The following is a 15,738-nucleotide window of genomic DNA, read 5'->3' as shown; positions in this document are numbered from 1 at the left end:
CTAAGCATTGTGTAACTTTATAGTTTTTAACGTAGAAAGTCAGGCAGTATTAAGAACATTAGTAGAATGCTATCTTTAGGACCAAAAGGGCTTTACTGTGCAAGGATAATTACATCCCAGTTCAAATATATGTTTGCCAATAGTCTGCTTCTCCTTCTACAGATCCACTACCCCAAAGTACCTGGGAAGCTTCAGGTGAAAAGCATCCTGAGGATAGGAGATGCTCATCCTCGTCACAGTACCTTTAGTGCCTTGGCAGCCGAAGTGGTGGAGTTTCTTGGCTTTGCTCGACAAGACCCCGCGAAGATGGACCCCCCCCCATTTGGAAGGAGTTATCATTGGGATGTTGGTGTAGAGCAGAAAGGCAGCAATGCAGGTCTATCGCCATGGTCTCCGTTGTCGGGTTGCTACGCCGGCTATGGATGACCCACGATGGCAATACTTTCTGTGGACCTCGACAAGGATAAAATGAAGACAAGTTCTTTGGTGACTCAGTGGCAATGGCAGTAGGCGTCGGGTTTTGCCATTTTGCGGTTGGCCGCCTTTCGGTTCTTCGGTGCTGCAGCACGGACAGGGTGGCTTCTGGCGACTTGGACTCAAGCACTGGACTAGACTGCGGACCCTCACCAAATCTGGACCCTCAGGACGCTTTCATGGATTGGTGGTGAGAAACCCACTGGCATACATCCCTCAACGCAGAGACCCTGGACCTTCTCTGGCCTGGAAATGTGGATCGGTGTTGTGACAGCACTGCCCCATGAAGGATTCTTCAGTTATTTGGAACTTTGGAAGCTCTGGGCGTCAGACAGTACTATGCCAGGGTACCCTTTTCCAGGCCAAACTCACCAGCTTGGCTTCTATCTGCTTAGACCTGCAAATTTAACTTTTACGCCACAGCCCACAAGTAAACATTGTGAACTCAATACCCCAAGCAAGGCTGGCAGGAACCTCGACACCCCAAGGATTGTGCGTTCACAAGAATTTGTCCGACACAGCACACTCATCAGAAGCCAGAACTGTATTAACCAAGGGGAATGATTTAGCCAAGGAAATTACATAAGGGGAAACCTAAAAAAAATAAAAACAAAAATAGTACCTCCACCAGTCTGATGGCACAGCGCTGATACTATGTAAGATACCAGTGCCATGCCAGTTTCTCCCCATACCAGGAGAACCATCAATCACGTGAACAATGGGTGGATACATTTTAAGTTAACTTAAGGGCAAAAAGGAGGTATGCAATTCAACATTTACTAAGCATCATAACTTAAAAGCCTTGGCGCAGAATGATGAATATTTGACACTCCCCCAGATATACATCCTTCATAGGGTGAGGGCGATGCTAATTTGTAGTGCATGGTTGGGGAAGGTGCAATTGCCAAATTTGAGATATTTTCGAAACAAAACGAACGTCGCCCTAGGAAGATCACCTTTTCACCAGGAAACAGAAAACAGTCGGCAGATACATCGCAGCATTTAGAGGCTTAATTGCCTTCTGCAAATTTAAAGGCAACCTAGACAGCCACTTAAGTGACAAGTTAATGCTGTGTGGAGCATATGTCAACATTTATCTAAGACTTTTGGCAGGCTAATGATCCTACACTGGAACAGGACATGGATATTGAATGCACCATAAAACTAGCAAAAACAAGGTGATAGCTGGAAGGTTTAGAATGCATCTTAACCTCTGGCATTGCTCTGGGCAACCCTGCAGACCATCATTCCTCGCTTGCCAAGCCAGAGAGCGTATGACCAGACATGGGTCCCTTGCTCGCTGCACCATAGGGAACCAAGCTGCACCTCATTGAGAAGGCCCAACAAGGCTGAAACACGTCTGGGGTTGCTTGTCTTTCCGTGCACAGGGGGACCTGGCCTAGCAGTTCGGGCTGGGCTGCTCCCATTGGTGGCAGTATCCGACTTTAGCCATGGTGCAGACTGGCTAAAAAAATAGTGGTGTGGAAGGTTGCCCAGAGCAGTGCCAGTGGTCCAGATTTATTGAAAACCTTCAACCCATCACTTTTTTGGGTTATAGTGCATAAAACCAGGAGCCAGGTGTGTGAAAGTTGTCCAAAGCCATGACATGAACAAAACAAAAGTTAAAATGATACAAATAGAGATGTACAATACATGAACTACCAAGGTAGCAGAGATCAGGCAAAGTACAAACCAAGGGCTATATTCCAGAATGAGAAACCCAACATGGGCAGGGCTGAGAACCGAATGACAAAGCCTTTGTTTTACCCCGAAGTGCCACTGGTGCAGAAGGTTCAAACACCCCAATGGAGATCTAGAATGTCCAGACATCGGTGTAGAATGCATCAAGTGTTGAATATTAGGGCACTATGGGCGTGTCTCCAGAAATTATAGGAACAAACCAAATAATGCAACAAGGGTTCACAATTTAAAATGAACCAGATTTCCTACTAATTTCTCCTAAAACAAAAAAAGGACCCTGTGAACATTTACGAATAAACACAAATCAAAATGACTATCGATCCAGGTTCACCATACACCATGGTAGACATACACACCGTTTAAAATTTACTTAAGGAAGACTGGCACCTTCCCACAAACATCAGGCCCACAGGTTATTTTAAGAGCCTTGTAAGAATAAGAGGTCTGAAAGTGCATAGCTCAAGTTCCATGAACGAACCACAGATTGCAAAATGTATGTAGCGAGAGGGGCTTCATCAGTGATGGGCTGGAACGAACAAGCCGCTCTAAATATCCAACTACATCCTGGAGAAACTATGCAAAGACCAAATAATGGAGTGAATTCAATCATCTGAATGACAGGCTCCTATAGCGATTGTGCATAAACTAAACACTTTCCACATGTGTGCGTAGATATGAGGGACTTCAATGTTAATATATGGGTAGACCTACACAAACTACCAAATATAAATCAGATGTGGACCACCATGAAACTAGCAAGGTACTTCAGGATTCTAGAACTCTTCGACATATCACCAGATTGAATCATATGAGGAATTAAGGAGGTCACGTCATTCTTAACGCCAATAGCAGCATAGAGATTTAAACGCATGCCATGTATAGCCTTGGTCCGGCATGAGCTTAAGTTAATATAGCACTTTGGAGGACTAGATTGAAGTACTTTTATTCCAGCACATCATTTTCAACACAGGAAAGGATGTAGAACAACGCTTGGTTACATTAGGGTCTAAACTTGATCAGGAAAAAAGAAGAACTCTAAACTAGAAACATTTTGGCTAAGAGTAGCTGAAGTAGAATTCAGAGGCCACACCATTAATGGGAATGGCAACCAACCAAATAAAGGTCTAATCAATACCATAATAAACATACCAGAAAACAATAAAAGGTCATTAAGGTTGTTCCTAGGTATGATATAATACGTTTGTTTGGGATTTCCCAGATAAAAGCAAAACAATAAGATTTGAAGAAAAGGAAAGCCAATTTTGATTGGTCCAAAGAAAGCCAATAGCACTTTGAAAAAATACAAATCGGATATAAACCGAGCTCCAATCCTTAAACTATCCTAGCCTACGACATTCCCCAGAATTACTGTAGATGCTAGAAACTAGTGGAGTACCAGGTCAAATTCAAGAAATGGAGAAATAACTAGCCTTCGCGTGTAGTGCTCTTTGTGGATCAGAATAGAGTTACTCCAAGATCGAGAAAGAGGCCTTAGGAGTATTTCAAGTAATTAGTTTGGAATCTACCAATCATCAGAATAGATAACAAAACCTTAAATCTTATCTTCAGTACAAAAGTTCTACAGTCTGCCTCCCCGAGAATTGGTAGATGGATGGTGGAGTTAATTGCAATATAATACAAACATCAGGGAAAAGAAACACTAACAGATTGCCCGACTGTTAATGGAACAAAATAGCAGGACTCATTAGACCTAGTCACCTAAGGTGCAGGAGTCTATTATTGATGAGATCCTGCCAAGTATTTCCAAATAAGAATGTCAAAAAGCAAAAGAAACGGACAAGGAAGAAGACTGTATACCAGAGTACACACAGGTCTTCCAGGAAAACAGAAGATTCTGAATGTATACCAAGAGGCGATCACCTAATTTCACCACATTTCTTAAGACAGAAGGTCTACATCTAGCTCACAAAGGGCATTTAGCAGTATGACCAAAAAGCAACATTAGAGAGGTTCTAGTGACCAGGGAGGGCTGACGGGGTAGTGAAGAAATACCAACCGTTCAAGTTGAGCGATAAGACATTAAAAAACATGCTAAATCCCTCGTCATCTAATTGAAATACCGAAGTTAGTTGGAAGAAACTGCAATGGGCATAGTAGGTCCATTTGAAACACTGGAATTACATAGGGTCTACATTTTGGTCCAAATGGGTGGAATGGGTTGTGGTACCAGAAAGTGTCAGCACAAGGAAGGTAATCCAGTTTCTCACTACTATATTCGAGATAGAATACATCCCTGAAAAGTGTCACGGACAATGGAATACAGATTGTATCCAAATAAGACATTACTTACCGTATTAGCATTTCTGATTGTTAATCTGCTTAGAATCACATACTGTGCAAAGACTAGCGAGCAGTACCCGGAGTTGGAGATGGGTTGTGAGAAGGAACAGTAGAGAAAAGATGTCTTAGTACTGCTTGTCCCACCTGTGAATCAGACCTAGAATGAGTGTCTGGGCAATAGTGTTTTTTAAAGGTGTGTACAGAACTCCAGGTTGCCGCTTTCCAAATTGACTCTAGTGGAACATTTGCAATGAATGCTATGGAAGCCCCAGTGCCCAGAGTAGAGTGTGCTCTAGGCTTGAAGGGCAGTTCTCTATTAGCAAGAGCGTAACATAGTTTGATGCATTTGACCATCTACCTTGAGATAGCTGATTTAGAGAGGATCCCCTTCTCTACCAGCTGCCAGTGAAACGAAAAATTGGTCGTTTTCCTCAGTGGTCTAGTTCTTTCCAGGTAGAACATGACTGCCCTGCGCACATTTAGTGTGTGTAGGATTCTTTCGGCCATTCTAGTGGGATTCTGGAAAAAGGTAGGTAGTTTAATCGACTGGTTCACATGGAACTTCAATATGAATTTAGGCGCAAATCTGGGGTGCGTGCGCAGAACTACCTTATCCCTGTGGACTGTAACAAAGGGGACTAGAACAGAAAGTGCCTGTAGTTCGCTAACCCTTCTGATAGAAGTGATAGCCACTAGGAAGGCCGTTTCATAAATCAGGTCTTTTAGACTTGCTTTATGCATAGGCTCAAAGGGAGCTCCCATGAGCCTGGTCAAAACCACATTTAGGTCCCACCCAGGAGCTGGATGAGAAATGGGAGGATACATCCTCTTAACCCCTTCCTTAAAGGCCTTAATCACTGGTATCTTCCACCACAACACTATTTGTTGTGATGTGGTGTAGGCTGACAGTTCGGCCAGATGAACCTTTAGGGAATTGAAGACTAACCCAGTGTCCAACAGATGGGTTAGGTACAGCACAATGTGTGTGAGCAATCGATGGGATTGACACCCTTGGAATTACACCAAATGACAAAACGTTTCCATTTGCTGGCATAGCAATAACATGTGTTCGGTTTCCTAGCTTACCCGAGTATGTCCATGCACCTCTGAAGGAGCTGTAGGTGTCCAAACTATTACCTCAGGAGTCAAGCTGCTAAGTTCAGAGTTTGTGGGCATGGGTGTAGGGTCTCCCCCCTGTCCTGAGACAACATGTTGTACGGGCAGGGTAGTTTCACTGGTGGGGAAGAGGGATATTTCCATCAGGTGAGCGAACCAGGGTTAGCGGGCCCACACGGGGGCCACCAGTATCATAGTAACTGGTTCCTGGTGCATCTGGTGCACTATCTTGTTGAAAAGGGGAGTCGGGGGAGGGGAGCGTAGACAAATTTCCCTGATCAGGTTATCCAGAGACCGTTCCCCTTGGAGCGATTCTGGGGGTACCTGGAGGCGTAGTCTTGGCATTCGGCGTTCGGAGTTGCAAACATGTCGATCTCTGGGAAGCCCCATTCTGCGAAGACGTTGGACACAATGTCTTTGTGCAGACTCCATTCGTATTCTTCAGGAAGAGGAACATCTCTGCCGAGTACGTCTGCCAGAAGATGGAGTTCCCCTGGAACATCAAAAACATCTTGCGTTTGAGAGGCTATATCCAAATGTTTTGTGACAGCTTGGATAGCCCTGGAGAGCGAGTGCCCCCCTGTTTGTTCAGGTAATATATGGCTGTAGTGCTGTCTGTTAGATTCAGTACTGTCTTCCCTTGCAGCTGCATCTGGAAGGCCTTTAGTGCTTTGAAAACCGCTAATAGCTCCAGTAAATTTATATGGTTGGATGCTACTTGAGGGGACCACATTGTCAGGTTTCATGGCGTTTGGTTGAATGGGGTGGAATGAGTGTATGATTAACACAAATTATGGTTTGGGCATTAACTTTAAGTGCAGAGTGTGGAGAGCTTCCGAGGCCAAAATGGAGACTTCAAAAAGGATCGGTGATTGGTCAGAAGTAAAAGAAAGGCATTGTTAGAACATTCTAAACTGCCTTTCATTGTCAGCAGCCCAGCAGGAAGGTCTTATGTTTGAAGCTCTGAAGATTTAGAAACTTTAGCTGGGCCCTTGTGCCTAGGATTTAGTTATTTGGATCAGGAAACTGTTGGAGAATTCAAGAAGAGTCAGAAACGTTCTGGTAAAAGAAAGAAGCAAGTTAAGTGACTTTATAATTTTAACTAAACTTTGTTTAATTCAGGAAGGAGTTATATTTCTATATAATTTATTTACCAGTTCCTGTTTTCTTATTTTTTTTGTTTTTAAAGAGTTAGTTTTGTTCTTTAAAGACATTATTTTTGTATTTCTTGAACAGTACTCTTTATTAATGAACTGCGCAACATATTTAGGACGTGGCAAGTCGGTGTGGGGAAGCCTGTTAATTGATTCAGCGTGTGTTTTTTTTTTCCAGACGTATAAAAAGTATTGAGCACCGTTCCTTCTTACGGTAACTGTGCTTCCTTTAAACGTCGGGTTAGCGCTAGAAATCTTACACTGTCTGCGCAAGTGACAGTGTTATAGATACGCAAACCTGAAACGTTATGTTTTATTTACTAAAATTCTAACCTGGCGCGCGTTCCTCATTAAGCTGCCTCTTCAAGGATCTGTGTCCAGAGCTCAGTAATTTCCTCTTTCCTACGTGAACAAATTAAATTAAGGAGGGAGAAATACGGAACTACTACGCATGCGCATATGCCATTTTTTTCTGTTCCCATGCACGCACCATTTCAGAAGGAATAGGAATATCTTCACGCATGCGCATTAATCCAGTCAAGTGAACGCTTCCTTGAAGAGCGATATTTATACGCAAGCAAATAGATCCAATTAGTGAACACCGCTTTCTTTCCACATGCGCAAACAATTCTAAAAGGAAGAAGCAAGAGTGTCATATTTGGAATTTGTGTTAAAGCTAGAGATTCACACAGAAACTGACCTAGCATTTTCAGATGGGCGTGTGTGTTTGGAATTTGAACTGCTAGAAAACTAATTCATGGAACTTTGAGAGTGAGTTAAAGGCAGCTGCTTTCCAATTCTGAATTGAAGGAGATAGTAATAGCACCAGAGACACTTACTATTTCTTCAGTAAGAAAACAAACACTTCCTCTAAGTTATCAATAGAGAATATTCAGGTATGGTGGCGCGTTTATTTATTCAATTCGATAGAGAAGTCAGAGCCTAGAAAAAGAGAGGTTAGTGACTAAAGTTTATTTGTTGTTATTTTATCAACAGGTTAAGCGATATTAAGAAGCCGAGCCAAACCTGAAGTTTATTATTTTGTCCCATTTCCCCCCCCCCTTCCCTTGGGGATGCTCTCAGCTGAACTGTTTGTTACCAGTTAAGAGGTTAGCATCCAAAGGGCACTGCGGGGGTTCAGCAGCTTCCGCGGACAACATCCTGATTGGAGCAAAAGCCTGACACACACTCCATGTGCTGTCTGCTGAAGCAAGTGAGCCCCTGACCCCGTGAGAGATGTGTCTGTCGTTAGAGTGGCTTCCACTGCAGGGATGGCGAAGGTTTTCCCTTTGAAGAGGTTTTCTCTTGACCACCACCGCTGAGAGAGAACGAGGGCTGGCGAGACAACTATCAGATCTTCCCATTGTCCGCTGGCCTGACACCACTGGCTGTTGAGCCACTCTTGCATGGGACGCATGCGCGGCCGCACATGGGTAACCAAGTATATGCACAACGCCATCATTCCTAGCAAGCACATGGCCTTGCGCAATGTCTCCTCCCGACTGGCTACATATTGAGGAATCTGAAAAGGCATGTTCTGAACCCTCTCGTTGGAGGGAAAGACCGACCGTCTTTCGCCCGAATTAGAACTCCCAGAAAGTGTTTTGTTTGACTGGGGACTAGACTGGATTTCCTCTAGTTGATTGAGAAACCCAGACTGAACAGAAGATCTACTGTTTTTTGGGTGTTCGAAAAACATGTGTTGTACGAGTCCCCTGTGATGAGCCAGTCATCGAGGTAAGGGTAAACTGGGACGGATAGTCTGTGCAGGTGTGCTGTAGCCACTGCCAGGACCTTGGTAAACACCCTTGGTGCCGAGGCGATGCTGAAGGGGAGTACCTTGAACTGGTAATGCCTGTCCTCTATCATGAGCCTTAGATATTTCCTGTGTGCTGGCAACATTGAAATATGAAAGTATGCATCCTTCATGTCCAATGTTGCCATGTAGTCCCCCTGTTTCAGCAGTGGGATCACCTCCTGTAGCGTTACCATGCAAAACTTCTGGGGATTTATTAACTTATTCGCTAGGCGCAGGTCTAGAACAGGGAGCATGGTGAGGTGCTTTTTGGGTACAAGGAAGTGCACTGAATAAATACCCTTGTTTACCTGAAGAATAGGGACGCTTCTATGGCGTCCTTTCCCAGCAGCGCTTCCACCTCTCAATTCAGGATCTCTAGATGGTCCGGTGAAAGGCGCAGTGAGCGCGGCAGTCTGACTTGCGGAGGTCGGGCAAATTCCACGCAGTACCCGTGGGCGACCGTCTTTATGACCCACTGGTCTGAACTTATCCCCTCCCATGCCGTTAGGAAAGATGTTAATCGCCCCCCCACCCCGACCGGGGTGACATGGGAGGGGACCTGGATCTGGTGGTCATTTCTGCCCAGAGGCTGCAGCTCCTCTAGGATTGGGGCCTCTGCCTTTGCCGCGTCCCTGACCCCCTTGAAGGGTAGTATGCAGGGCTTCCTGACGATTGTCCCGTGTTGAAATTCCCCGCGCCATAGTTTTGAGCTGCACGGGTTTGCCCTCGAAAGGACTGTCGAGAGTCAGTACCTCTCTGGGGGAAGGTGTTTGTGTGATCTGTTGCAGGGATTTAAGAGTCTCATGCTCTTTCTTGGCTGTTTCCAAGGCCTCATCAACCGCTTTCGCGAAGAGGTTAGCTTCCTCAATAGGCTTATTGATGAGAGAGGCCTGCGTTTAGGGTTTAAACCCTGATGTATGCAGCCAAGCAGGTCTCGAGTAGGGTCCCTTAGGCCAGAGACCTGCCTGCTGTTTCAGCCGTGTCCAGGGTGTTTTTAATCACATTCTGGTTCACTGGTCTTCCCTCGACTAGAATGGAGAGAAGCTTGGATTTGACGGATCTGGAACCTCTTGGAGACCTTCCTGGAGCAGGTTCCACTGAGCGTCAGCATAACTTGCCAATAGCGTGGTATTATTTGCTATCCGCGTAGTTTATGCGGCAGCCGAGGTGACTCGTTTGTCTAGAGCATACAGCCTCTTGGATTCCTTGTCCAGAGGTGCCTCCCCAGTGGCAAGGGGTACCCGTGCCCTTTTTCAGATGGTCGTCACTACCAGATAGTTGGGGATGGAGTGCCCTCTAATATATAGAGGGTCAGAAGGAGACGGCTGAAACAATTTTTCCACTCATGGGTTTGAGCTGGTGATACCAAGGAGGGAGCCAGCCTTCTCTTGATGGAATTAAGGAGGGGAATGGCTTGGCTAGATGGAGGCTTCTCCTTAAGGATATCTTCTACAAAATCCTATTCAGGCAGCCTCTTGAGTAGAGATCTTAAAGTGTTCAGCTGCCTTTTTCAACATAGTGTTGAAGGCCATCTGGTCATCTACAGGTGAGGCCTGGCGAGCCGGGGTGGACGGAGGGGAATCCAGACACAAAACATGTGTCCTGATCTTGATGTGGCAATGTCCATAGGTCCGTTCCCTCCTGCTGGGTTTCTTCCCAATTGTCTGTGGCACCCTGCTGTTCCTCTTCATATTTCTTTAGAAGAACAAGTTACTTACTAACTAACGTTCTTTTGATTGGATGCTCCTCCCACGTATTCCTCATCTTAGATATATATCCTTACCTTCAGTTCCGCTTCGGAAATGTTTTCCTCTCTCCAGCAGAGGGCGCTCCACTCGAGGCGACGATGTCCCTCGGCGGCATCCGTCGAGCACCGACCTGTTGTATAAAAGCGTCAAGCGCGCCAGTTGGCCTCAGTTCTGTTTTTTTGTGTATCAGAGCCCATGACTATGGTTAAAGGCGTGCCTCTTTTGACCCCAGCCTTAAAAGAAGTGTAAAGCACACAAACTGTACTGTGGGGTAGGATGGGAGGGTCGATGAGGAATACGTGGGAGGAACATCCAATCGAAAGAACGTTACAGTTGGTAACTAACTTGTTCTTCAAATGGATTGTGCCCTCCCACGTATTCCTCATCTTAGATAGACTCCCAAAGCAGTTTACTATTGGAGGTGGGAGTACAGATATTTTTTAGTCATGTACCGAATGTAGCACAGATTTGGCAAATAGACCTCCTTGAGAGGTAGTGGAGTCCAAAGCATAATGTTTTATGAAAGTATGCATGGCTGACCGTGTGGCTGCTGCACAAATATCTTGTACAGGAACACCCCTTTTAAGTGCTGTTGAAGTTGCCATGCCCCTAGTTGAATGAGCTCTTAATCTCTCAGGAGGAGCTTTTCCAGCTAGCCTAGAACACTCAGTTATGGCTAAGATTATCCATCTTGATAATGTTTGCTTAGTTACAGCTAGTCCTAATTTACAGCCAGTGTATCCCACAAACAGTTGGTCACACTGACGTATTTTTGACAATCTTGAAATGCAAAAGCTAAGAGCCCTACTAGGATCTAACCTATGTAGTCTTTCCTCTTGCTTACTTGTGTGAGGAGGAGGGTAGAAAGTAGGTGGTAGTATTTTCTGTGACAGGTGAATGTCTGAAACGATTTTTGGCAAAAAAAAAAAAAAAAAAAAAAAGAAGGTTTGACTCGAAGGACAACTTTTTTTTTATAAAAGATGGTGTGAGGACCACCACTAGAAAGTGCCTGCAACTCACTTACCCTGCGGGCTGATGTCAATGCAATTAGAAGTATTGTTTTCAGAGTAAGAAGCCTTAATGGGCAGGAATGTAAAGGCTCAATTGGTGCACATGTCAGAAATGTCAGTACCAAATTTAAATCCCACACAGGAACTTGAAAAGGTATTGGTGGAAATACATTGTTTAAACCTTTTAAAAGTTGTATTAAAGTTACCTTAAAGTAAGATTTTTCTTCTGACGAGCGCTTGAAGATAGATAGCGCTGCTACGTATCCTTTTATCGTACTAACCTGGAGCCCCAGATTCGCCAAATGTAATAGAAAAGATAATACTATTGGAATATCACATTGAAAAAGGTCCACATTCTTATCCCTGCACCAGTTACTGAACTTGTTCCAACGACACCGGTACAGAGATTTCGTTGCTGGCCTTCTGGCCGAAAGCAAAATCTCCATAACATCATCCAGAAGGTCCCAATCCTTGTATCGCAACCTCTCAGAAGCCAATGCGTGAAGGTCGAGTATGATGCCCTCTGGATGGAGAATGTGACCTCCCTCTTGCAAGAGAAGATCCTCTCTTTTTGGAAGACGTATTGGAGGGCAGATGGACATGTCGAGAAGCTCCGGGTACCACGTTCTCCTGGCCAATCCGGGGCAATTAGGATCATGGTTTTCCCGAACTTCCTCAACCTCCTGATTACTTGAGGGATCACAGGGACCAGAGGAAACGCATATAGCAGCGGAAACTCCCAGTCCACTACGAATGTGTCTCCTAGAGCTCCTCTTGGGGGAAATTCCCTTGAACAGTACAGTTCGCACTTCCGGTAACGGTCACAAACAGAACCACTTGCGGGGTTCCCCAAAGGGGGAAGATCTCTTGAAGGACTTCCTGAGCTAGTTCCCACTCGGGGTGGTCTGTGCTCTGCCTTCTCAGAGCGTCCACCGCAATGTTTTGCTCTCCCGCTAGGTGAATGGAAGACAGAGATCCCTTCTTGTATTGCCCAGAACCAGAGCTGCATTGCCTCTGCACAGTGGTAGTGACCCTACTCCTCTCTTGTTGAGGTAGTACATGGCAACTGTGTTGTCTGTCATTATCAGGACATTCTTTACCCGTACAGCTGGCAGGAAGGCTTTCAGTGCTAGTCTGATTGCCCTCAGCTCTATAGGTTGATATGTAGTTTGGACTCCGTTGGAGACCAACGACCGCTGATCGTTAACTCGGTGTGAGCTCCCCATCCCGTAAGGGAGGCATCCGTCACTACTGTTATCGCCGGCCATGGTTGCCAAAAAGATTCCCCTCTAAGGATGTGCTGTCTGCAAGCCCACCATTGTAGATCCTGTGCCACCCTGGTTGGAACTTGTAAAAGATCTGACATTTCCCCTGAGAATTGGGACCATTGAGTCCTGAGAGCCCATTGAAGGGATCTCATTCTCAATCTGGCTTCTGGCACCAGAAAAATGCAGGATGCCATGAGACGGAGCAACCGGAGAAAATCGAAGGCCGGTAGATACCGGGCATCATGGAATTTTGTTACCATCTGCAGAATGTGGCTCTCTCTCTCTTCGAGGCGCGAGGCTTTGCCCAAACAAGTATCCAAGACTGCTCCTATAAACTGGAGCTTCTGTGATGGTATCATGTTTGACATTTTTAAATTCAGAGAAACCCTAGTTTGTGAAGGAAGTGGCAAGTCTTGGATAGATGATCCTGGGCTTGTTCTGGGGAACGTGCCCTGATCATCCAATCGTCCAAATAGGGGTACACATGAATCCCCTCTCTTCTGAGACTCGCTGCCACTACCGCCATCAACTTGGTGAAAACTCTTGGGGCGGAGGTCAACCCGAATGGCAGAACTCGAAACTGATAGTGAGAATTGCCAATCGCGAACCTCCGGTACTTTCCGTGCTTGAGATAGATTGGCACATGTAAGTAAGCATCCTGAAGGTCCAATGATACTAACCAGTCTTGAATTTGGAGAGCCTGAAGGATCTGAGAAAGAGCGACCATCTTGAACTTGTCCTTCCTGAGGAACTTGCTCAAGTTTCTCAAGTCCAAGATGGGTCTCGGTCTTCCGTCCTTCTTTGGAATGAGGAAATATGGTGAATACCAACCCTTGTTCCTCTCCGCTACAGGTACATGTTCTATTGCACCTTTCTATAGCAGGGTTAAAACTTCCTGCAACAGGAGCGGGTCTGGATCTTTGGTAGAGTTGTTTTCCGGTGGGTGATTGAGGTTTCTTTTGAAAGGGAAGGCAGTAATCTTGGGATACTGTTTCCAGTGCCCAAGCATCTGAATGAATGCCCTGCCATTCTTTCAGATGCTGTGAGATCCTGCCTCCCACTGGGGTCTTGTGGTTCAAAACCTCGGTGGTTTTTTCCGGCAGCTCCAGCAGTGGCTGAAGGGACAGATGCCGTTGCTGGGGCAGATCTAGCACCTTTTCCTCGCCCCGAGGAAATTTCCTTTGTCTTCTTTGACTGGCCTGTCCCCTTCCTCTCCCAAATGAGGAGTAAAAACGAAAGGGACAACCCCTCCAGGAAGATGAGCCTGTGTAGGGGCGTTGAGGCTGTTTTATAGTGGCACTGTGATTTTGCCACTGCCTTGGAGGTCTGCAGCTTTTCTAAACTTTCATCTGCTTTGCTGCCAAACAACCTTGAGCCGTCAAATGGCATATTAAGAAGTCTAGATTGAACATCTGGTGTGAAACCTGACTTCCTTAGCCACGCAAATCTGCGTATCACTGCGCTAGATGCCATGGACCTACTGATACTGTCAGCTGTGTCCAAACCTGCTTGAAGGCATTCCCCCGAAGCCTCCTTGCCATCCTTTATTATGGATAGGAAACAATCATGTTCCTCTCCTTCCGGGATGTGTTGAGCTGCCGCTGACATGCAGTCCCACAGAGTATACGTTAATCTCGCCAGAGTGCAAGATACATTTGTGGATTTTAGAGCCATGCGCCCTGTTGTAAAAAACCTTTTTAGACCATGCATCAATCTTTTTGTCATCCCTATCAGGGGGAATTGTAGGGTATGCAGCATTTTCTGTTGATGTGGCTGCTTGAACTACCAGGATTTCAGGAGATGGATGCTTACTCAAGTACTCTGGATCCGAATTACAGGGTCTATATTTTGCCACATATTTTTTTTATTTACTGCTGGAATGGATTCAGGTTTTTCCCAAGCAGCATTTACTCTCCGTGCAGGGCAATATGAAAAGGGAAGTATGGGGCTGGTCGAGGTCCTCCCGATAGGATATCCGTCATGTCATCATCCTGGTATACAGGTGAGTTTCTACCCCATCCCCTAAATTCTGTAACTTTATTCTTAAGTTTTCTATAACCCAAATCAGCATGCTCTGCTGTATCAGGTTTTTCAAACTCGTATTCAGGGGACGTATCTACTCCACTTGCAGATTGTAAACATTCATAAAGGTCTTGCATTTTTGATTGAGGATTAATGAATTCCTCAGGGACTTCTCTTGTACCATATTTTACCCCTGCCGATGAAACTACAGGTTCTTCTTCTTCATCCTCCTCATTTCCTGAAGACATTTCTCCATATATGGATGACATTGTTTGGAAAAAATCATGCCTGCTTTCTGGGTGAAATACATTCTCAGGTATAGGTTTTAATATTGGTGTTGATTTCACCCCTGTAATTCGTGTCGAAAGAAGCGTCGATGGCGGTGATGTTGTGGCTATTACCTTCGATGTTGTCGAGGTATTCGATGATTTCGAAGGCGCTATGATTGTCGAAGGAGTCTTCGAGACAATCAACGCCATCGAAGGAGTCTTCGAGGTCGTCGATCGTGTACTCGACGTAACTTTCATTTCAAAATTTTCATCATCGATGCTCTAAACGCTTTCCACTTTTTAGGGGAGTCATGCTTTGCTGGACACGTAATAACTTCCTCCGATGTAGTCGAGGAAGAGGGAGACCGATGTCTTCTTTTTTGGACAAAGAAGAGGACTTTGTCGATCTACTCCTCGATCTGGATTTTTTATGGCGTTTCGCCGAAGACTCAGCCAAGTCTTTCTTCCCTCTCGAAGAAAACTCAGGATTCCTCCCCCACCGCCAGTTTACCTCTTCTTTCTTTCAAGGCCTTATGGGTCATTGACTGACAAGAACCGCAGTCGTCGATTTCGATAGTCTGAACCAAGGCACCAGAGCCAATTACGATGAGGGTCGGTCAGCAAAATCTTTCTCCAACACCTTTGGCATTTCTTAAAAACCGTTTTCAGTGTGGACGGGTTCGAAGAAGATGACAGAATTAGTTATAACTGAAGCGCTGTTTATCTCGATCCGAAGCGAAGCTAATGGAAAAACGGAACTGAGGCCAACAGGCACGCTAGAGGCTTTTATACAACAGATGACATTGGTGCTCGACGGATGCTGCTGACTGACATCAACGCCCTCGCCTAGAGTGGAGCGCCCTCTGCTGGAGAGGAA

At 45.4% G+C, this 15,738-nt stretch overlaps 1 protein-coding gene across 2 annotated transcripts in view; it reads right to left on the bottom strand.

Moving 5' to 3' along the window:
- Window positions 1-15,738, bottom strand: part of MYBL2 (MYB proto-oncogene like 2) — a 382,491-nt gene that overhangs the window by 216,017 nt on the left and 150,736 nt on the right. The gene's annotated exons all lie outside the window — the stretch shown is intronic.

This window comes from Ambystoma mexicanum, chromosome 3p, assembly GCF_040938575.1.
Source record: "Ambystoma mexicanum isolate Mex_15411 chromosome 3p, UKY_AmexF1_1, whole genome shotgun sequence".
Lineage (NCBI taxonomy): Eukaryota > Metazoa > Chordata > Amphibia > Caudata > Ambystomatidae > Ambystoma > Ambystoma mexicanum.
This window is presented reverse-complemented; position numbering and strand designations above follow the sequence as displayed.